The sequence below is a fragment of the Schistocerca piceifrons genome, chromosome 3 (genome assembly GCF_021461385.2).
Source record: "Schistocerca piceifrons isolate TAMUIC-IGC-003096 chromosome 3, iqSchPice1.1, whole genome shotgun sequence".
NCBI classification, from domain to species: domain Eukaryota; kingdom Metazoa; phylum Arthropoda; class Insecta; order Orthoptera; family Acrididae; genus Schistocerca; species Schistocerca piceifrons.
This window is the reverse complement of record NC_060140.1, coordinates 737,207,715-737,231,855: the sequence shown is the minus strand read 5'-3', so window position 1 is coordinate 737,231,855 and position 24,141 is coordinate 737,207,715.

Here is a 24,141-nt window from a genome sequence, read left to right as displayed (position 1 = left end):
TGCCAGCAATATTGCATTACTGATTATAATCCATCCCAAAAACCATCAACGTAAAACTTTGCAAAATGTTATTGTTGTCAAGAAAAAGTTTAACTATGAATTACGTAACTTCAGTCAAATTAATTAAAGAATGACGTCAGCTTTGGTAATAAATACAGCCACTTATTATGACAGCCCATCAGCAGCTAATAGAGTATAGTGAAACATAGTAAGTATATTCATGTCGCAGTTCGATGTAGCAGTCAGATGGCGATCCAGTAACAGTAAAAAAGGTAAGGAACAGTTTTGGGTTATTGCAGGTAACGACTGAGGGCCATGACGACGACACATTCTATGTTTCGTCGAAATAATCAGCAAATCACTTTTAATAAGCAGCATGTAAATTGAAACTTCCTGGCAGATTAAAACTGTGTGACGGATCGAGACTCGAACTCGGGACCTTTGCGTTTCGCAGGCAAGTGCTCTACCAACTGAGCTACCCAAGCACGACTCATGCCCCCTCCTCACAGCTTTACTTCTGCCAGTACCTCGTCTCGGTCCGGCACACAGTTTTAATCTGCCAGGAAGTTTCATATCAGCGCACACTCCGCTGCAGAGTGAAAATCTCATTCAGCATGTAAATTTGTATGCGAAGATTGCACTTACTATAACTGAGAAAGAGAACTAATTTCAAACGGAAGATTTCGTTTGTTATTGTTAAGCAAGAGATAGAAATCCTAAGGGAAGGTTTCATAGGTTATTGTAGAAGGGAAGGTTGCGTCGTAACAAAACAGATATAGAGGAGACGGGTAGGTTTGAAGGAAGAACCATCCAGTGAAGTTTTGTGAGCTGCTCTCGGGTGCGCAGACCTGTGTGAGGGCTTGCGTTGTCATGCACAAGGAGAAATTAATTTGCATTTTTGTGGTGACGACCACGCTGAAGTTATTTCTTCAGTTCCAACATTGCAGGAGTCACAGCCGTGTGCGACCAGCCGGCACGTGAGAGATCGGACAGGTTTACGAGACCTCGTTGTGATGGTGACAGGCGCCTCCCCCAACGACCCACCGTGCTTTTGTTGACTGCCAGGTCTCCGACAACATTCTGCAAGGGCCTACGAATATCTCAATAACAGCTGCCTGCTTCGTACACAACTCCGTTACAGACGCCATTTTGTAGGCTGCGTTTAGCTCCCCCGCCTATAGAACTTCATGAAACAATAAGGGCTGAAGCGGGAATATTCCACGATGTTTCACAACAGTTTCCTCATTTTTGCAACCGAAATTTGCCGACAAAAAAAGTTGCATTACTTATTGAACACTCTTCGTAATTATGCTTTTTTGACATTTGGTAATAATAATAACGATAACAATAATTATTATAATTACCATAATATTACCTTATTAATATCGTAATTTTATAGAAGTTTCGAAGAAACGTCATCCTCTTCGCGCTTTGTGCTACACTGTCATCTTCACTTGATTAGTCTGCAAAATGAGAATATATGTAGGTATGTTATGAATGCAGCCAGGCCAGCTTGAAATGGTGGCAAGAAGGAGTTGTCTGGCAGTTCCTACCATGCTATGTGCTATGACCACACTTTTGGTCTTCCATTTATTCAAATTTCCTTGTTTCTTCATCATCATTAGTCGATTAACGAAATTTTGGACCGTATCAGGGAAGAAGACATCGTTCTCTGAAGAAACTTGTGTGGAGGGGGATATTTCATTGTGTTGTGATCTAATATCTTCAACAAGAATGTGTGCTGTTGTTTCAACCACACGTCGACACACTTCCTCTGGAGATGATCTTTTTAATTCATACCAAATGTCTTAAAAGCTTTGTACCCAGGGATTCTGAAACAAACAACAGTTAATTTCTTCACAGATTGGGCATCACTTCCATACTTTAACTGTAGAGCTTTCACAGTCTTCACAAAATAATAGTATCCGCAGTGGATCTGGTCTGTTAATTACTGAGGAGAAAATTGAAACACCTTATAGTTTTCACTGAAGTAGTTGAAAATTTGCTGAATAGCACTATCAGTAGTAGCATATGGACCTCATTGAAATTGATAGTGCTATGCAGTGCCCATATGGACCTCACTCCCCCGCCCCATGAACTATAGGCCTTGATGTCGGTGGGGTGACTTGTGTGCCTCAGAGACACATATAGCTGTACTACAGGTGCAACCACGACGGAGGGTATCTACCGAGAGGCCAGATAAATATATGGTTCCTGAAGAGCGACAGCCGTCTTTTCAGTAGTTTCAGTCTGGATCATGGACTGATCTGGCATTTTAACACTAACCAAAACGGCGTTGCTGTGTTGGTACTGCGAATGGTTGAGAGCAAGGGGAAATTACAGCCACAATTTTTCCTGAGAACATGCGGCTCTGCTATTAAATGATTATGGCGTCCTCTTAGGTAAAATATTCTGGAGGTAAAATAGTCCCCCATTCGGATCTTCGAACGAAGACTACTCGGGAGAATGTTGACATCAGGAGAAACAAAACTAGCGTTCTAAGGATCGGAGCGTGGAATCTAAGATCCCTCAATCAGGCAGATAGGTTAAAAAATTTAAAAAGGAAAGTGGATAGGTTAGTGAAGTTCGGTGGCAGGAGAAACAGGACTTCTACATCTACATCTACATCTACATTGATACTCCGCAAGCCACCCAACGGTGTGTGGCGGAGGGCACTTTACGTGCCACTGTCATTACCTCCCTTTCCTGTTCCAGTCGCGTATGGTTCGCGGGAAGAACAACTGTCTGAAAGCCTCCGTGCGCGCTCTAATCTCTCTAATTTTACATTCGTGATCTCCTCGGGAGGTATAAGTAGGGGGAAGCAATATATTCGATACCTCATCCAGAAACGCACCCTCTCGAAACCTGGCGAGCAAGCTACACCGCGATGCAGAGCGCCTCTCTTGCAGTCTGCCACTTGAGTTTATTAAACATCTCCGTAACGCTATCACGGTTACCAAATAACCCTGTGACGAAACGCGCCGCTCTTCTTTGGATCTTCTCTATCTCCTCCGTCAGACCGATCTGGTACGGATCCCACACTGATGAGCAATACTCAAGTATAGGTCGAACGAGTGTTTTGTAAGCCACCTCCTTTGTTGATGGACTACATTTTCTAAGCACTCTCCCAATGAATCTCAACCTGGTACCCGCCTTACCAACAATTAATTTTATATGATCATTCCACTTCAAATCGTTCCGCACGCATACTCCCAGATATTTTACAGAAGTAACTGCTACCAGTGTTTGTTCCGCTATCATATAATCATACAATAAAGGATCCTTCTTTCTATGTATTCGCAATACATTACATTTGTCTATGTTAAGGGTCAGTTGCCACTCCCTGCACCAAGTGCCTATCCGCTGCAGATCTTCCTGCATTTCGCTACAATTTTCTAATGCTGCAACTTCTCTGTATACTACAGCATCATCCGCGAAAAGCCGCATGGAACTTCCGACACTATCTACTAAGTCATTTATATATATTGTGAAAAGCAATGGTCCCATAACACTCCCCTGTGGCACGCCAGAGGTTACTTTAACGTCTGTAGACGTCTCTCCATTGATAACAACATGCTGTGTTCTGTTTGCTAAAAACTCTTCAATCCAGCCACACAGCTGGTCTGATATTCCGTAGGCTCTTACTTTGTTTATCAGGCGACAGTGCGGAACTGTATCGAACGCCTTCCGGAAGTCATGAAAAATAGCATCTACCTGGGAGCCTGTATCTAATATTTTCTGGGTCTCATGAACAAATAAGGCGAGTTGGGTCTCACACGATCGCTGTTTCCGGAATCCATGTTGATTCCTACATAGTAGATTCTGGGTTTCCAGAAATGACATGATACGCGAGCAAAAAACATGTTCTAAAATTCTACAAGAGATCGACGTAAGAGATATAGGTCTATAGTTTTGCGCATCTGCTCGACGACCCTTCTTGAAGACTGGGACTATCTGTGCTCTTTTCCAATCATTTGGAAGCCTCCGTTCCTCTAGAGACTTGCGGTACACGGCTGTTAGAAGGGGGGCAAGTTCTTTTGCGTACTCTGTGTAGAATCGAATTGGTATCCCGTCAGGTCCAGTGGACTTTCCTCTATTGAGTGATTCCAGTTGCTTTTTATTCCTTGGACACTTATTTCGATGTCAGCCATTTTTTCGTTTGTGCGAGGATTTAGAGAAGGAACTGCAGTGCGGTCTTCCTCTGTGAAACAGCTTTGGAAAAAGGTGTTTAGTATTTCAGCTTTACGCGTGTCATCCTCTGTTTCAATGCCATCATCATCCCGTAGTGTCTGGATATGCTGTTTCGAGCCACTTACTGATTTAACGTAAGACCAGAACTTCCTAGGATTTTCTGTCAAGTCGGTACATAGAATTTTACTTTCGAATTCAACGAACGCTTCACGCATAGCCCTCCTTACGCTAACTTTGACATCGTTTAGCTTCTGTTTGTCTGAGAGGTTTTGGCTGCGTTTAAACTTGGAGTGGAGCTCTCTTTGCTTTCGCAGTAGTTTCCTAACTTTGTTGTTGTACCACGGTGGGTTTTTCCCGTCCCTCACAGTTTTACTCGGCACGTACCTGTCTAAAACGCATTTTACGATTGCCTTGAACTTTTTCCATAAACACTCAACATTGTCAGTGTCGGAACAGAAATTTTCGTTTTGATCTGTTAGGTAGTCTGAAATCTGCCTTCTATTACTCTTGCTAAACAGATAAACCTTCCTCCCTTTTTTTTATATTCCTATTAACTTCCATATTCAGGGATGCTGTAACGGCCTTATGATCACTGGTTCCCTGTTCTGTACATACAGAGTCGAAAAGTTCGGGTCTGTTTGTTATCAGTAGGTCCAAGATGTTATCTCCACGAGTCGGTTCTCTGTTTAATTGCTCGAGGTAATTTTCGGATAGTGCACTCAGTATAATGTCACTCGATGCTCTGTCCCTACCACCCGTCCTAAACATCTGAGTGTCCCAGTCTATATCTGGTAAATTGAAATCTCCACCTAAGACTATAACATGCTGAGAAAATTTATGTGAAATGTATTCCAAATTTTCTCTCAGTTGTTCTGCCACTAATGCTGCTGAGTCGGGAGGTCGGTAAAAGGAGCCAATTATTAACCTAGTTCGGTTGTTTAGTGTAACCTCCACCCATAATAATTCACAGGAACTATCCACTTCTACTTCACTACAGGATAAACTACTACTAACAGCGACGAACACTCCACCACCGGTTGCATGCAATCTATCCTTTCTAAACACCGTCTGTACCTTTGTAAAAATTTCGGCAGAATTTATCTCTGGCTTAAGCCAGCTTTCTGTACCTATAACGATTTCAGCTTCGGTGCTTTCTATCAGCGCTTGAAGTTCCGGTACTTTACCAACGCAGCTTCGACAGTTGACAATTACAATACCGATTGCTGCTTGGTCCCCGCATGTCCTGACTTTGCCCCGCACCCGTTGAGGCTGTTGCCCTTTCTGTACTTGCCCAAGGCCATCTAACCTAAAAAACCGCCCAGCCCACGCCACACAACCCCTGCTACCCGTGTAGCCGCTTGTTGCGTGTAGTGGACTCCTGATCTATCCAGCGGAACCCGAAACCCCACCATCCTATGGCGCAAGTCGAGGAATCTGCAGCCCACACGGTCGCAGAACCGTCTCAGCCTCTGATTCAGACCCTAACTCGGCTCTGTACCAAAGGTCCGCAGTCAGTCCTGTCGACGATGCTGCAGATGGTGAGCTCTGCTTTCATCCCGCTAGCGAGACTGGCAGTCTTCACCAAATCAGATAGCCGCCGGAAGCCAGAGAGGATTTCCTCCGATCCATAGCGACACACATCATTGGTGCCGACATGAGCGACCACCTGCAGATGGGTGCACCCTGTACCCTTCATGGCATCCGGAAGGACCCTTTCCACATCTGGAATGACTCCCCCCGGTATGCACACGGAGTGCACATTGGTTTTCTTCCCCTCTCTTGCTGCCATTTCCCTAAGGGGCCCCATTACGCGCCTGACGTTGGAGCTCCCAACTACCAGTAAGCCCACCCTCTGCAACTGCCCGGATCTTGCAGACTGAGGGGCAACCTCTGGAACAGGACAAGCAGCCGTGTCAGGCCGAAGATCAGTATCAGCCTGAGACAGAGCCTGAAACCGGTTCGTCAGACAAACTGGAGAGGCTTTCCGTTCAGCCCTCCGGAATGTCTTTCGCCCCCTGCCACACCTTGAAACGACCTCCCACTCTACCACAGGTGAGGGATCAGCCTCAATGCGGGCAGTATCCCGGGCAACCACAGTCGTAGTCCGATCAGGGGATGCGTGGGACGAGCTGGCCGTCCCCGACAAACCCCCATCCGGACCCCCACAGTGATGCCCATTGGCAACAGCCTCAAGCTGTGTGACCGAAGCCAACACTGCCTGAAGCTGGGAGCGAAGGGATGCCAACTCAGCCTGCATCCGAACACAGCAGTTGCAGTCCCTATCCATGCTGAAAACTGTTTTGCAAAGAACGTCTGAACTAATCTACAGAGAGCGCAAACAAATCGACAAAATTTAAACGGTTATTAAAATACAAGATTGCCTAGTAAATGCAGTAATGCTGCTACTTGCGCACTGCTGACACTGCTCGGCGGCGGAAGGAGACTAAGCGAAATTACACTATTCAGGTACTAAAACGCGATGCTACACTCTCAAATACTATAATACACCCGAAATTTATGAATTAAACAATGCAAGTTCAAATGAAAACATGGTTATACATACAAAATCAAATAATGGTAATGCAAGAGTGGGTTTAATAATGAATAAGGAAATAGGAATGCGGGTAAGGTACTACGAACAGCATAATGAACGTATTACCGTAGACAAGATAGATAAGAAACCCACACCTACCACAGCAGTACAAGATTATATGCCAACTGGCTCGGCAGATGACTAAGAGATCGAAGAAATGTACAATGAGATAAAAGAAATTATTCGGACAGTGAACGGAGACGAAAATTTGCGAGGGAAGACTTGAATTCGATAGTAAGAAAAGGAAGAGAAGGGAAGACGGCGAGTGAATATGGACTAGGGGAAAGGAATGAAAGAGGAGGACTACTAGTAGAGCTTTGTACAGAGGATAATTTAATCATCGCCAACAATTGGTTTAAGAATCATGAAAGAAGGCTGCATAAGAGCATTGGGACAAAGGGGGCTCTGGCGCCGTTTTGGTATCACATCAGGCGAATTATCACTATCATGTTCCTCAAAATCCTGTAACACTGTTCTGGCTTTGAGACACGGACAATTATCCTGCTCAAAGATGACATAACCATCGGGGAAGACATTAAGTATGAAGCGAGGCAGTCGTCTGTAGCTGTCAGTTCATTTTCGATCACTACCATAAGTCCCTTGCGAGCGCAGCAGAATGTCTCTCGTAGCATAATACTGGTCTGCCAGATGTATGATACAGGTCAAATACCCTCAGACCTCAAGAAAATCATAATTCCAATTTAAAAGAAAGCATTTGCTGACGCGTGAGGAAATTATCGTACTATCGGTTTAATATGTCATAGTTACAAAATACTAACACGAATTCTTTGCAGAAAAATGGAAAAATGTTAGAAGCAGATCTCGGTGAAGATCAGCTTGGATTTCGGAAAAATGTCGGAACACGCGAGGCAATACTGACCCAACGACTTATCTCAGAATATACGTTAAGGAGAGGTGAACCTTCGTTTATAGGAGTTTTAGACCTAGAGAAGGATTTTGACAATATTGACTGGAATGCTCTCTTTGAAATTCTGAAGATAGCAGGGGCAAAATATGGGGAGCGAAAGGCTATTCACTACTCGTTCAGAAATCGGACGGCAGTTTTGAGTCGATGGGAATGAAAAGGAAGCAGAGGTTGAGAATGGAGTGAGACAGGGTTGTAGCCTATCCCCTATGTTATTTAATCTGTACATTGAACCAGCAGTAAAGGAAACCAAAGAAAAATTTGGAGTTGGAATTAAAGTTCAGAGAGAAGAGAATAAAACCTTGAGGTTTGAAAGACAGCAATGGACTTGGAAGAACTGTTGAACGCAGTGGACATTGTCTTGAAAGGAGGATGTGAGATGAATATCAACAAAATCAAAAGGACGATGGAATGTAATCGAATTAAATCAGGTGACGCTGAGGGAATAAGATTGGACAGCAAAATAATTGATGGTCGAAGTAGAGAGGTTATATAATGTAGACTATCAATGGCAAGAAAACATTTCAGAAGTTTATTAACTTCCAATGTAGACTTAAGTGTTAGAAAGTCTTTTCTGAAGGCATTTCTAGAGTGTAGCCATGTATGGAAGTTAAAAATGGACGTTAAACAGTTTAGAGAAGAAGGGAATAGAAGCTTTTGAAACGTAATGCTATAGGAGAATGCTGAAGATTAGATGGTTACATGACGTATCAAATGAGAGGCGCTGAATAGAATTAGAGAGACAAAAAGTTTGTGGAACAACTTGACTAAAAGGAGAGGTCGGTTGATAGGACTTATGAGATATCAAGGGATCACTATGTTAGGATTGGAAGGAAGTTTGGGGGGCGGGGGGGGGGGGGGATTATAGAGGGAGACCAAGAGTAAGCAGATTCAGATGAATGTAAGCTGCAGTAGTTATTCGGAGATGAAGAGGCTTGCACAGTATGGCGTAACCGCGATAGCTGATCAAACCAGTCTTCGGACTGAAGATCACAAGGACAACTACAACTATGGACCTCATTGTCTTTTTTCTAAGTGGTTTGGATTGCTATGCAGGACTTTCAAGCTTTTGATGTGGTGGAAGGCATCTTTTGCAACCAAGTCAGGAACTGGTTCAATACGACGTATTATTGAGCTCCTAATTCATAGTTTTCTCAGCATGTTTCAGAACACTCTTCAGCCCCAGCTTAAGCACACAGTATACTAGGCTCACTTATGGCTGGGAGGCTGTTTTGTTGACCCAGAAATTCTGGTGCAATGGCCGCCCCACTCAAAAAACAGTTTGTTTTGAAATAAAAATCCGGTTAAGCAGATAGTTTCTTTTCGGCTGCAATCAGTTACAACCGTCTTACCTTCTGCAGCAATTAACTTGTCGTTGGTGTACTTTTTTCGACATGGTTCACGAACCTTATCGGCAGTTTTACCCTTCAAAAGGGCGACTATCCGATGTTTTCTCGTGTTACTTGCTTCAAGAACTTTTTTCGTGCCCATTTCGAGTTTAAGTGATAACACTTTTCTCCCATCATCCAGTATACCATCACATACAGACACTAGTGGATGATGGAATTCGGCAATGGATGTGCAAAGAAGTACGGTAAGGTCGCAGGGTTGTGGGTCCTGAGATGGCACATCTCATCAGGTTTGAAATCGCGCTAACTTTAACAACCGCTACGAGCCTTATGGTTGATCTGATGAAAAGTTATTCGGGGGAAATTTTACTCTCTTTATTTTCATAAATAGTCAACGTCGCCGAAATGTGCGTCGTTTCCGAGTAATAAGCAAAAATCCTCAAAGAAATCTGCATTTTTCGTGGTTTTTTCATTTTTGACCCATTTTCGGGACGCAATTTTGGTGGAAGTTAGAAAATTCATATTAAGTACCCTCTCAAACACACAGAAAGCTTGTCAAAAAAACCGCTACGAAGCTTTCCTTTATTTGGTATTTCTGAGCACCATTTGACTGAACTGTAATACGACACAGGCAGGGAGTGAAATTTCACAGTCTACACTGCCACTTAAACAACCAAATAGGAGCGTACGGAATACTGGTGCACCTATGTGATTAGATTGATAGGTTCCTAGCAAATGAAATACTGCTTATCATCCTTAAGGCTGCGTTGACAACGGCACCACCTACAACGGTCGCCAGACGCCGTTGCCAGAGGTTCCCCTACAACATCGGCCGACTGTTTCATTATAGCGCGTCCGATCTCCTTCGTAAGGTTCTGGTCAGGTCAAGGAGGTTAGGTAAAATATTTTCTATCAAGGAGGTTAGAATCTATTTTAATCTCATAGGGCTGTCATATGTTGACGATATATTGACTCGTATATTGTTAAGCTTAAGGCTGTTGGGAGCCACCGGAGACACTCCAAGATAAGAAATTAGAGCCACAATGCAGGGAGCAGGCAAGTGTGTTAGCGTTTAGGTTACTGGAGGTAAACAGTAATGCTAGAGCCGTAAGAACTGTACGTGCTCTGGGCAGCTGCCCCAGGGGAGAAGTTTCACTTCAGAGAATGAGCTGGTAACTTCATCCACTGTCTAGACGCTGTTGTAAGGCGTCACAGTAAAAGAAGAAAGCTTGATACTTGCCACTGAGAACCGCAACGTCAGTGGGTTTACACAAGACAGAGTGCTGCAACAGTGGTCCCCAATCACAAGCCTCAGAGTGGGGCCAAATGACGTAAAGCACTGTTGTTGCCAGCCATAATAGCAAGGACAATGCCGTTTAGCTTTCAGCTGAACGCTGTTGTTACCAAACTTGGAGTTTTTTAATGTAAATGCCAGTAACATCCCTACCTACCGAGTAGGAGAAGGGGAGGAATCTGAATGTGTTTGGTCCTGAAGGTACAGTGTCACTCATCAGATTGGCCAAAGCGTTTAAAGTATCGGTGGATTGGTGAGCCAATTATGGGAAGGGAGAAGTAATGCGCCGCCTTAATCCTTTAAAATCCAAGGTTTTTCAAATGAGAGAGTTCTTAGTCGGACCGCTGAAGCGGCAATTCCGTGCCGTTTACTGCCAGCCCCGGGTAAGCTCCGACAAGTCTATTCTTCTCATTTGGAGTACTGCTCTCAAAGTTTGTACTTTACAATGATGCTAGTGGTTGCTATTTCTGTTAGGTCTCATTCCGTGGACTCAGACACTGACTTCTGTTGTTCGGCTAGTTGCGTCCTTTGATTTTTCTAACGTTTAGAATTAGCCTTCATTGCGTAACTAGTTTGATTTAAATAAATAGTGTTAATTAGACCCTTGAGTATCCTTGAAACTCCCGGCGCAAGTGCCCTATCGAGTCCCAAAATCCGCGTCTCTCCTAGCTGCCCTGTGACAGCATTTTGCATTGAATCAAACATTCTACCTGCCTTCATTGGAAGTTCGCCTTTCTGCATGAGCTTCTAACCGCGCAGAAGATGCTTCCCTCTACACCGTGTTAGGACACGACAGGGCAGGGTGGAAGTCACTACAGCTCTGTGATGGAGACGGGTGCTGCTTTGCGGCTTTTGCTATTAAAAAGACGCAGAACGCATTTGCGAGTACTGTACACTCTGTTCTCAGTTACTGAAATTACCAGGCTAGTTTTACGAATAAGTGAGATGAAGAGCGATACGTTCTATCACTCGAGATGATTCGTGGTGAGACCGAAAAGCAATGTTACAAACACTCTGCACAACTTCACACAAATCACAAATCACAATCTTCAATGATAGTTAATATCATTCTGATGATCCTCTATGTCGCTCCAGGTCGATACTCCTAGATATTTTAGGGATATTGCTGTTTCCAAAATTTTGTCACCAATAATGTAATCGAGAATAATGGGGTCTTTCCGACTATTGAAGAGCAATACGTTACAATCGTTTACACTGGGGGTTAACTGCCAGTTCTTGCACCAGTAAACTACTCCTTCAGGCCTTCCTGCATAAGTGGTTTCTTCGCTGAAATTAATCGGAAAAATCCCAAGGATTGTTACTCGCTTACGATAAAGGTAGTTTAAAACGAGTCTTGAGTATTGCTTGTCGGCCTGGGACCTTTAGCAGGTAGGAGCAAACGCGGCAACAGAAGGGACTCAAAGAACAGTAGCGTTTATCGTCACAGACTCTTTTAGAAAGCCTGAAAAAAGAATGAACATGCTCATCAAACTTCAGTGGCAGACGCTATGTTTTTAACCAACAAATTTCCTTGGACGTGGCGGTAGGTTTCATTCAGAAGATGCAAAATCTAGTTAATATGGCGTATTTCCCAATGGTACTTCAGATGTCTTAGCTTTTCCGTTATCAATTTAACATTGTGGTTAGGTGCTTTTTTCTTTTGGTCAGATCTTCCATAAATTATTTCTTTCATTCAATTAATCCTAAATACCAGGACAGGAGACTTGTACAGTATTCGCTAGCTGTTGCATTATACTCTTTGTTAAGTAAAGACGAATCCATTTTGTATTTCAGAAGAAGTGGCCCTTTTTCCTGGCAGACGAAATCGATTTCGCTTTCTTCGTTATCTTTCCTATGTCGTCAGTTATTTCCCCGTACCATTAGTTTGGAAATAATGTTGCATGAAGTAACAACAAAATTGCATGAAATAACAACAAAAGGCGGCACGATCCAGCAATGTGTTAGCGTACGGGGGGTAAAGCACACAATTTTCAGTTTTTCTAACCTTCTGGTCAATGACGACCATTTTCCTGCGATTTCAAACTGAAGACATAGACTGGATTGTTAGCTGTAACCATACAAATTCCAGCTCTATCTGATTATTAATTAGAAATTCAGAATTTAGCGAAACAAAAAACTGCGGGGTTTTACCACAGAAAATTGAGTCTTTGCACCATTTGAGATAAACATCAATAAAAATGATGATTCCATAATAAAAACGCTTGAAATAAGGCTTTGTAACATTGTTGTATTGCAGTCAAGTTACTCCAACACAATATTGAACACAGTGCTTAAAAATACTTGCAGAAAAATAATACTTCCTCCTTCACAAGAGTAGCAGTAGTAGAGTAACCTGAAAGAGTTCAATGACTGAGGCTAAGCTATCCAGGCACACAAATAGTGTACTATGTTAGGTCATCTGAAAGTCTTTGCATTATAGAACTGTGGTTTGTTCATCCCGGTGGGTTTTGACATTTTCGTTATAACGATGTCGTTGTCAATGAATAACTCTTTGACGGTCCCAGTAAATTTGAATATTCCTGCAAGTTTTTGAACAACATACAGTTATAGCCTCCCTCTTGATTGGTTGGTTGCTTGTTGAGTGGTAGAGAAATCTAATTCCTCCTTGAGGTACCAGGCACTTGTTCCTCTTCTTTGGAGACACTGCTTTGCCGAATAGTAAGTCCATACCTATATCTGAGCTACTGTCATGAACTGACAAATATAAATCAGATGCTCTTCTAGACAAACGAAGATGTATGCGAAGTAGTCCCTTTCTCTGCCACATCTTTGACATAAATCGCTTCTTCAGTTTCATAACTGCAGTATTTCTAAGTTAATGACAGATGTTTGTGAAGTACTGCAAACCCTATGTATGCATTTGCTTGACAGATGTCCTGTTTACGGAGTTAGTGCAGCATGACATGTAATTTCACATAACAAACATCGCTGCAATGCGTTTGTCTGTTTCCTTGTATGAGGCATTTTCCTGCCGACGATCATTTTATAGGGCTGATGCAAGGTTAACATACACTCCTGGAAATGGAAAAAAGAACACATTGACACCGGTGTGTCAGACCCACCATACTTGCTCCGGACACTGCGAGAGGGCTGTACAAGCAATGATCACACGCACGGCACAGCGGACACACCAGGAACCGCCGTGTTGGCCGTCGAATGGCGCTAGCTGTGCAGCATTTGTGCACCGCCGCCGTCAGTGTCAGCCAGTTTGCCGTGGCATACGGAGCTCCATCGCAGTCTTTAACACTGGCAGCATGCCGCGACAGCGTGGACGTGAACCGTATGTGCAGTTGACGGACTTTGAGCGAGGGCGTATAGTGGGCATGCGGGAGGCTGGGTGGACGTACCGCCGAATTGCTCAACACGTGGGGCGTGAGGTCTCCACAGTACATCGATGTTGTCGCCAGTGGTCGGCGGAAGGTGCACGTGCCCGTCGACCTGGGACCGGACCGCAGCGACGCACGGATGCACGCCAAGACCGTAGGATCCTACGCAGTGCCGTAGGGGACCGCACCGCCACTTCCCAGCAAATTAGGGACACTGTTGCTCCTGGGGTATCGGCGAGGACCATTCGCAACCGTCTCCATGAAGCTGGGCTACGGTCCCGCACACCGTTAGGCCATCTTCCGCTCACGCCCCAACATCGTGCAGCCCGCCTCCAGTGGTGTCGCGACAGGCGTGAATGGAGGGACGAATGGAGACGTGTCGTCTTCAGCGATGAGAGTCGCTTCTGCCTTGGTGCCAATGATGGTCGTATGCGTGTTTGGCGCCGTGCAGGTGAGCGCCACAATCAGGACTGCATACGACCGAGGCACACAGGGCCAACACCCGGCATCATGGTGTGGGGAGCGATCTCCTACACTGGCCGTACACCACTGGTGATCGTCGAGGGGACACTGAATAGTGCACGGTACATCCAAACCGTCATCGAACCCATCGTTCTACTATTCCTAGACCGGCAAGGGAACTTGCTGTTCCAACAGGACAATGCACGTCCGCATGTATCCCGTGCCACCCAACGTGCTCTAGAAGGTGTAAGTCAACTACCCTGGCCAGCAAGATCTCCGGATCTGTCCCCCATTGAGCATGTTTGGGACTGGATGAAGCGTCGTCTCACGCGGTCTGCACGTCCAGCACGAACGCTGGTCCAACTGAGGCGCCAGGTGGAAATGGCATGGCAAGCCGTTCCACAGGACTACATCCAGCATCTCTACGATCGTCTCCATGGGAGAATAGCAGCCTGCATTGCTGCGAAAGGTGGATATACACTGTACTAGTGCCGACATTGTGCATGCTCTGTTGCCTGTGTCTATGTGCCTGTGGTTCTGTCAGTGTGATCATGTGATGTATCTGACCCCAGGAATGTGTCAATAAAGTTTCCCCTTCCTGGGACAATGAATTCACGGTGTTCTTATTTCAATTTCCAGGAGTGTAATTTCTGAACACTAATCAGATGTGAACAGTGGACAGCATACACCTCCAGAAAGGTAAATTGTGCATGTATCACAAAGAATCTGTGTTTTTCTTTGGTGCAGAAGGAAGTAGTTTTACCATCTTAAAGTTTGCCACCACAGCCTACCGCTGTGGCCGAGCGGTTTTGGGTGCTTCCGTCGGGAACCGTGTGACTGCTACGGTCGCAGTCTCGAATACTGCCTCGGCCATGGATGTGTGTGATGTCCTTAGGTTAGTTAGGTTTAAGTAGTTCTAAGTTCTAGGGGACTGGTGACCTCTGATGTTAAGTCCCATAGTGCTCAGAGCCATTTGAACCAATTTGAACCATTTTTTGTCACCATAGTGAGTGGCATGGCCACATATGCTCGATACCAGCACGCAGACGGTGTTTGTTTTCGATATATCAGAAGAGATGGATGCTGTAATACCTTACCAAGTTTTCTACCGTGTGGTGTTACTGGAGTTTCTATAGTTCCTAGTTTTTCGCTGTTGGGTGGTACAAAATAAAGAGGATAGAGAGAATGTTTGAGTGACAGACATGAATGCATCCTGACGGACGCAGATCAATGGACTGCAGGACCTGTAGTTAGGAGACGCACAGCAATGCAGTAGCAATATCCTCGTCCTCCTTCCAGCTCCCATACGATGTGGAGGCTTCCTAATTTTACTGATAAGAAACACCACCTTATTTGCTCGCACTGTCTTTTCTACTATCATCTGTTGGAGGAGAAAGCCTTGTTGGTCGTTGGTCTTACACATTGTACAAGGTTGCCTGAACTATGACAACATGTTCTCATTTCTGCCGAGTGGTCAAATCATGGTCCTGTCGCACAGCATTTCTACCAGAAAGTCTAACACTAGAGATCTGAAAAGCCAGGATTTTGTACATTTTGAATGACCTCAATCTAGCGTGGCATATTTTACACTACTGGCCATTAAAATTGCTACACCAAGAAGAAAAGTATATGATAAAAGGGTATTCATTGGACAAATATATTATACTAGAACTGACATGTGGTTACATTTTCACGCAATTTGGGTGCATAGATCCTGAGAAATCAGTACCCAGAACAACCTCCTCTGGCCTTAATAACGGCCTTGATACTCCTGGGCATTGAGTCAAACACAGCTTGGATGGCGTGTACAGGTACAGCTGCCAATGCACCTTCAACACGATACCACAGTTCATCAAGAGTAGTGACTGGAGTATTGTGACGAGCCAGTTGCTCGGCCACCATTGACCAGACGTTTTCAATTGGTGAGAGATCTGGAGAACGTGCTGGCCAGGGCAGCAGTCGAACATTATCTGTATCCAGAAAGGCCCGTACAGGACCTGCAACATGCGGTCGTGCATTATCCTGCTGAAATGTAGGGTTTCGCAGGGATCGAATGAAGGGTAGAGCCACGGACCGTAACACATCTGAAATGTAACGTTCACTGTTCAAAGTCCCGTCAATGCGAACAACAGGTGACCGAGACGTGTAACCAATGGCATCCCATACCATCACGCCGGGTGATACGCCAGTATGGCGATGACGAATACACGCTTCCAATGTCCGTTCACCGCGATGTCGCCAAACACGGATGCGACAATCATGATGCTGTAAACAGAACCTGGATTCATCCGAAAAAATGACGTTTTGCCATTTGTGCACCCAGGTTCGTCGTTGAGTACACCATCGCAGGCGCCCCTGTCTGTGATGCAGCGTCAAGGGTAACCGCAGCCATGGTCTCCGAGTTGATAGTCCATGCTGCTGCAAACGTCGTCAAATTGTTCGCGCAGATGGTTGTTGTCTTGCATACGTCTGCATCTGTTGACTCAGGGATCGAGACGTAACTGCACGATCCGTTACAGCCATGCAGATACGATGCATGTCATCTCGGCTGCTAGTGGTACGAGGCCGTTGGGATCCAGCACGGCGTTCCGTACTACCCTCCTGAACCCACCGATTCCATATTCTGCTAACAATCATTGGATGTCGACCAACGCGAGCAGCAATGTCGCGATACGCGATAGGCTACAATCCGACCTTTATCAAAGTCGGAAACGTGATGGTACGCATGTCTCTTCCTTACACGAGGCATCACAACAACGTTTCACCAGGCAACGCCGGGCAACTGCTGTTTGTGTATGAGAAATCGGTTGGAAACTTTCCTCATGTCAGCACGTTATAGGTGTCGTCACCGGCGCCAACCTTGTGTGAATGCTCTGAAAAGCTAATCATTTGCATGCCACAGCATCTTCTTCCTGTCGGTTAAATCTCGCGTCTGTAGCACGTCATCTTCGTGGTGTAGCAATTTTAACGGCCAGTAGTGTAAATGTTTCCTCACATAGTGCACCATCTACTGTATGTGATCATTCTCCATCAGCCATCACCCTCCCTCGACTATAACCCCTAGGATATATCACAGAACCTCTGTTACACTGTCTACATGGAACTGAGATAGAATGCGTTACAAATGCTGTTTGTCAGCGCGTGCAACAGCCGACAGCGGTCGTGGGGTCTGAGTGGGCATCGCATGCGGGAATACGCCAGGCGACCAGCGCAGCCGACGGCAGACGGCGCATGCTTCCCGATCGAAAGAGTTGTGACAGTGTAATTACATACGGTGAGGTTAGTTGACGGTATCCCCTGCACTATTAGAATAGAAAAGCGCCGCAATCGTTTAAATGTTCTATACTGCTTTGTCACCCTCAAAATGTTTATATAAACAGTATCCCCTACACCGCAGTCAGTATCCCGACAAATGCTTTAAATAAATTCCAAGATGCTACTCGAGGCGGGTGTAAAATGAATGTGCGCAACGGAAAATAATGAACGTTCAAATGAAGATTTGGCCCTGTCTGACTACCCTCTGAAGCAGATCTTAGGATCTCTTAATGATGACATCTCCTCATTCTTGGTCTTTAACATATAAATTACAACATAAACATAAATGAATGATACGGGAACTAGTAACTATCAAATGATAAATGCTGTTTCTGCTTATACATTTATTGTAGATTAAAACCCCTTCATATTACAACTGTTTATATACCAATGTCCAATGGACACAAATAGATGCAAATGAGTTTCCTCACCAATAGGATTGATCAGTTGCCCAAATCGGCCCCTTTTTTCGGCTACACGATCTAATATAAATAACGTGGGACTACTGACATCATCTATGTACCAAACACTAGAAGACACTACTTTCAAAGATGATCTTAAGTGGTGTGCAACCTCAGCGGGAATAAAATTTATGTGATCACAGCTGTTTAACTTTATAGCCCTAATAAGAAATTTCAATACCGTTGGAAAAGAGACTGTACACACCTCTTTTGTTATTTCGGTTTTTGATTTATTTGTTCGAGATGCATTATTCCATTTTAACATATTATACTACTGCTAACCCTGGTAAGAACAAAAGTGAGTACAGAACAAAGAGATATTTCTCATACTGAGTCTACAAGCCACTTACAGCATCGTACGTGCTCTGGGGTTGAGCTTAAAAGGAATAACATCTCAGTGCTGTTACGAAAAACTGAAGGTATTGTCTGGGGATGTAATGTAATTTCTGTAGATGTTTTCTCACTGCCATTATAAATATGAGCTGCGATATTCTGTGCCTTTATTTTTGTGGTAATCGCATACAATTTGACATTTTATTTCTAGTTATCTCACTCATATGTAAAAGATGACCATGTGCTGCATGAAGTAGCTTTTCACTTCCCCTCATTAATTGCATTCCAACATAGCGACCATTTCTTCTTCAATTTCGCATTTTTTTTCGAGACGCTGTTTCATACGTGCATGTTCAAATTGATACATGTGCCGAACGACTTCGTAGTAACTACATTCCTGTACCTAATTCACACAGTTCAGTTTATTCTAATCTCAAACCACAGTAGCAGTAAACAGTTCTTGTTTTCGTGTTGCCTGTTGAGAAAACGTGCGAGTTCGCTGTAGATGACCTAGATAACGTTTCTTGCGAAACCACTTCAAAAACATTTTCTGATAATAATCAGCTTATTCAAATACAATGACAGACACATTATCTTGGAAATAATTTAGATCTGGTGCAACGAAAACAAAAGAATCTAGCGTGTTCACTGTTGGCAGAAAGGAAACTGGCACACTTGATAGGAAGATAGGAGCATTCCTGTTATCGGCACCACGTTTCAGAAAGTAATGAACCTACGGTATGGCGTGCACTGTGTTCTGGACCTTCCCCTACCTTTCACCCTTATCTGCAAAGTTAAATACAAAGTAGAGGATTTCCCTAAGTGTTTGATAATGGACTGGCTTTGGGTGATTCGTACACATAAATCCCAACAACTCAAGAGCAGCGTCATAATCAAATGCAAACATCTGAACCAAGTTAAACCGTTCTCCACTTCTTGATTCAGTGAAAATAAGGTAAAGCAGTAAGGCAGACATTTACGCCTAAAAAGCTGGCGCGAAGCTGTAACAAAAACACCAGCACAATCTCTTATGCATAATAAATATTTTCTTTGATTTAGTTGGAAAAGTGGAATTTCAGCATATTATGTACGTATTTCCAAGTCTTGCATTTCCCAGTACGTCCGTAAGTAAAGACCCATATCTGATAAATATTGTCGCAGGTTCGATACATCACACATAGTACACAATCCTATCAGAACACATTCTGTGTGCAACAGAAGGTGGAGCATTTGCAAGTTGGAACTATTCTTTTTAAGTCGATATTACTGATCAACTCTAAGTAGTCGTCTACTGGCGAACTTCGACGTTTGTGGAACTGAGAAATGCAGCGTGTCTGAGATTTTGTTAAGCATGGAAACGGAAGTACAAGTGCAGCTCACTGAATGACAAGGAGGTAGATCTGGTGTCCGTTTTCAGCAGGCGCTACATATTTATAAATAAAGATATTAAACTAGCAATGGAGCAGCAACCACAGTAGCGACAGCTGCAACACGAGACAGCTTCAGAAAAATTATGTAGGAAAACACGGCTGGTACGATACGATCCTCGTCAGGATGACGTATAAAAGACAAACTCTTCTAGTCCAGCAGATCAACGTAGCAGTTCACATTCAAGAGTCCTGTCACCTTTACTCGTTTCTGCGTTATATCTGCAGATCATCACAGACATTACTCTAGGTTGTTCTATCCTTCGTAAGAAACCCGCACGGAATGCTACTTGAGTTTCATAAATGGAACAGTATCATTTACATATAGTCACTAACGTTATTTATTTGACCAGATAACAAGTTCACAATCCTTCATGGTTAACTGGTTGTGTTTATTTACTCACTGCAAAACCAAACATTTGTGATCAGGGGAAAGCAACGATCTCTGACGTTTGACTTTGATCTGTATACTCATTCCCTGTGAAATGTTCTTAAGAAACTAATCAGGGAGAACCAGCGTTGGCGTCCCCCGCAATTTCTTCTGTTTTGAGAAGATTTTCTTGTCATGAGATACTAGACGAGCGTGATCAAAATTCCAGACTTTACTTTGAAAAATCATTTGCTTCTGACACAGTCAGGGCGAGAGCTGTCGAAGAACTGTTATTTTCCACAAAACCTCAACAATCTGTGTGTGTGTGTGTGTGTGTGTGTGTAACCACCATATGTCGGTGAGGTAACCAATACGTCATGGAATGTCCAAGGGTAACCAGCCCGTTATCGCCACTCCGCCATGTCCAGCTTGCATCGAAAGACTTTGTCATGGCTTGTGTCGTCGGTGGAACGGTTTTGAATTTCTTAAGCAGCGAGGTTGCTTTTCCTTTTGTGTAATTTTGGAAGTTTTCTCCTCTCCAATTTCTTCCCCTCGAATCTAATCTTCTTGGCAAGTGGACTGTAGATGATGCGAAGTTACTGAATAGCTTAAGCTTCTCCATTACGAATATTTTAGAACCCGTCACTGTTAATTGAATGTAAATACATAAAACTGCAACCAGTCACTCTTTTGAACAGTTATTTATTATTCCATGAACCGGTTTTCGAACCTTTTCAGCTTCATCTTCAGATGGCTTTTTGGAAGTTACATCACTATTTCTAGCATAATGCTGGGTGCTGGCTCTGTGACAAGAAGAGGGAACAGGTTTTAATGTATCACCATTACTACTGTTTATCTGTCGATATTGATGCAAAATCTAGTTTTGTACTTATTGCGACAGTACGGGCGGCTTTTTTTCGTTAGAGTCCATCTGTCTGCTTCCATTTTGATGGTCAGTTGGTACATCACTTCACACACTTTTACACAATCTGTATTCACTTACACTGTGAAAGCATTATGCAAGAAATAGTGATGTAATTTACAGTAAACCATCTGAGAATCTGAAAAGGTTAGAAAACCGGTTCATGGAATAATAAATAACTATTCAAAAAAGTGACTGGTTGTAGTTTTATGTATTTACATTAATCTGAATAAGCCGCGCCTGGCTTAAATATTTAGTAATCACATGCCCCACAAGAATAAAACGCCGAATGTTATTAGCTATTATTTACTACGTGTTATTATGCCTTTTAGATAGTTCCAAATAGAACGCCTTTGGCTGATCTGAACTGAAGCAGTAGGACGAATGTAGTCCTCATTGTTGACATGACGTCACTAATCACAGTTCTTCTACAAAGGCCGTAAACATGCTTAATGCTGAATGCTTAACAACACAGTTAGTGATTCCACAATTCGTGACCGAGCGAGGTGGTGCAGTGGTTAGCATACTGGACTCACATTCGGGAGGACGACGGTTCAGTCCCGTCTCCGGCTATCCTGATTTAGGTTTTCCGTGATTTCCCTAAATCCTTTCAGGCGAATGCCGGGATGGTTCCTTTGAAAGGGCACGGCCGATTTCCTTCCCCGTCCTTCCCTCACCCGAGCTTGCGCTCCGTCTCTAATGACCTGGTTGTCGACGGGACGTTAAACACTAATCTCCTCCTCCTCCTCCACAATTCGTAATCTAATTTTATGTGTTAATCAATGAAGTACTAATGTACAGCTCACTGACCATGCAAGCAACTGCAGAAATATCCTAATAAAGTGAAACAACAAGTTTACTGTTAACAATCACCGTTTTCTTTATCTCCACGACGCGTTTCCATCATCAGGTGGATTTACATTAGTTAGTATGGCATTTGTGTGCGTGTTGCGTTACGAATTTTTGGAGGAATTTGTGGCACTGTTTCACACTATTTCAGAACATGGTTTTGGGTTTCTTCTGACAAAAAATTAAACTTATATCTAACGGTAAACATAAAATAAATAAGATAGAGTACCTCCAGTGGTCACAGGTTTCTTTCGCTGTCATAACACATCACATGTATACTGGTACATTTGTAAACAAATATGGCGTCTGGAAACTGCTGGGTGCAAGGTTCGTATAGCAGAAGAGAAGACATTATCGCAAAGTACAAAGAATATACATCGTAACAACATTATTACAGAGTAATTTTTTAAATGATTTGGAGGTGTTTGTTTTGAGGTGTCGAATACTTGTGTTGGAATAAATACTTCAGGTAGCATATAAATCCGATTTTGACAAGTTAAAACAGCTTAAACTTCATACTCGTTTATACAGTCAGGTGAAATGTTAAAATGGCTTAAACTTCATACTTGTTTATAACAATCAGGTTTTTAACCAAAGGTGACTGCAATGGGAGGGGATGCTAAATGATAAACAATACAGGCAAAAGGAAGCTTGGAAGAGGCTCTGTGAACGACCTGCATAACCACAGCGCGTCAGGAAGAAAAAGAAGATACCAGTGATAAGTGTATCACATAAAGAGGGAATAATAGCTTTGGTGGAAACTAAAAATATATGAGAATTTAAACCGGAAAAACACTTTTGAAACCTCTGAAACAACTTAGTTCAGCCACATTTGCATTTAGAATTATTCGAAATCTTGGTGAGGGACAGATCAGTAAGCTGACATATGTCATATATGGAATAATGTTCTGGGGTAAATCATGTGTAAGAAAGTCTTCATTGATCAAAAACGTGCCGTGAATATTAGGTGGTGCTCAACCACGATCATCTTGACGACATCTTTTTCAACTGTTAGCCATTTTGACTACTGGCTCAGGGCATATTTATGTCCTCCTGAAGTTTGTCGCTAACAATCCATTGCAGTTCAAAAGAAGAATGATGTACATAATTAGAATACCAAAAGAAAAAGCGACAGTCGTTACCCCACATTATGGTTGACTTTTGCATAAAAAGGAATGCACAATGCTGCAACCAAAAGTTTTGATCATTTACCCCATGATATAAAATGTCTGACAGAGAGCAAAGGCCGGTCGCTGTGGCCGAGCGGTTCTAGGGGCTTCAGGCCGGAACCGCGCTGCTGCTATGGTCGCGGGTTCTAAGCCAGCCTCGGGCACGGATGTGTGTGATGTCCTTCGGTTAGTCAGGTTTAAGTAAGTCTAAGTCTAGGGGTCTGATGACAAATGTTAAGTCCCATAGTGCTTGGAGCCATTTTTTAGAGAGCAAAGTAAAATTTGAAAACAAACTGAAGAAAAATTCTTCTTGACAACTCTGTTCCGTAGAATTTTTTTACTGTAAGGCGTAAAGGGTTCTTTCTGACGCATCAAGGGATCACTAATTTAGTATTGGAGGGAATGTGGAGGGTAAAAGTCGTAGAGGGAGACCAAGAGATGAATACACTAAGCATATTCATAAGGGTGTAGACTCGGAGACGAAGAGGCTTGCACAGGATAGAATAGCAAGTAGAGCTGCATCAAACAAGTCTTTAGACTCGGGTGACCAAACGTCCCGGAAAGCCGGGATTGTCCCGGTTTTCATCCCTGTGTTCCGGTGTCCCGAAAATTTGTTTCGGGACGCTCAAAAGTCCCGGAATTCAGTTTTTAAATACATTTCGTGAAACTTTCTCAAATTTTTGGGATTTCGCTATATTAAAGGAAATACAACACAAGTAATTAATATATTTTAGCTTATTTGTCTAAAACCTCCATTGTCCCATACTAGTAATCACAGTATCAGTATTGATACACTCAGGCAATAATTTACTTTGAGCGGTACTTTGGCCAACAAGTTGTAAGTTGTACTATTGTAACAGAGCTATGAAACCGTCCGATTGTCGCGCTACTTACTCACACACTCATTGCAAGAACAGTGTAGTGGTTGATGTTTTGTCAGACAAACTGCAATAGTTTTTTCTCATATTAGTGGTATTATTGCTGCAGTTCTGTGAAACGCAATGCCGAAAAGTGCCTGCAGGTTCAGTGACTGTTATTCCAAGAAACGGAATTTCATTAAGAAAGGTCGTTTTGATTACGAATCAGAGTGTTCCGTATATAACTGTTTTATTAGTATAAGTCATGGTGGACGTT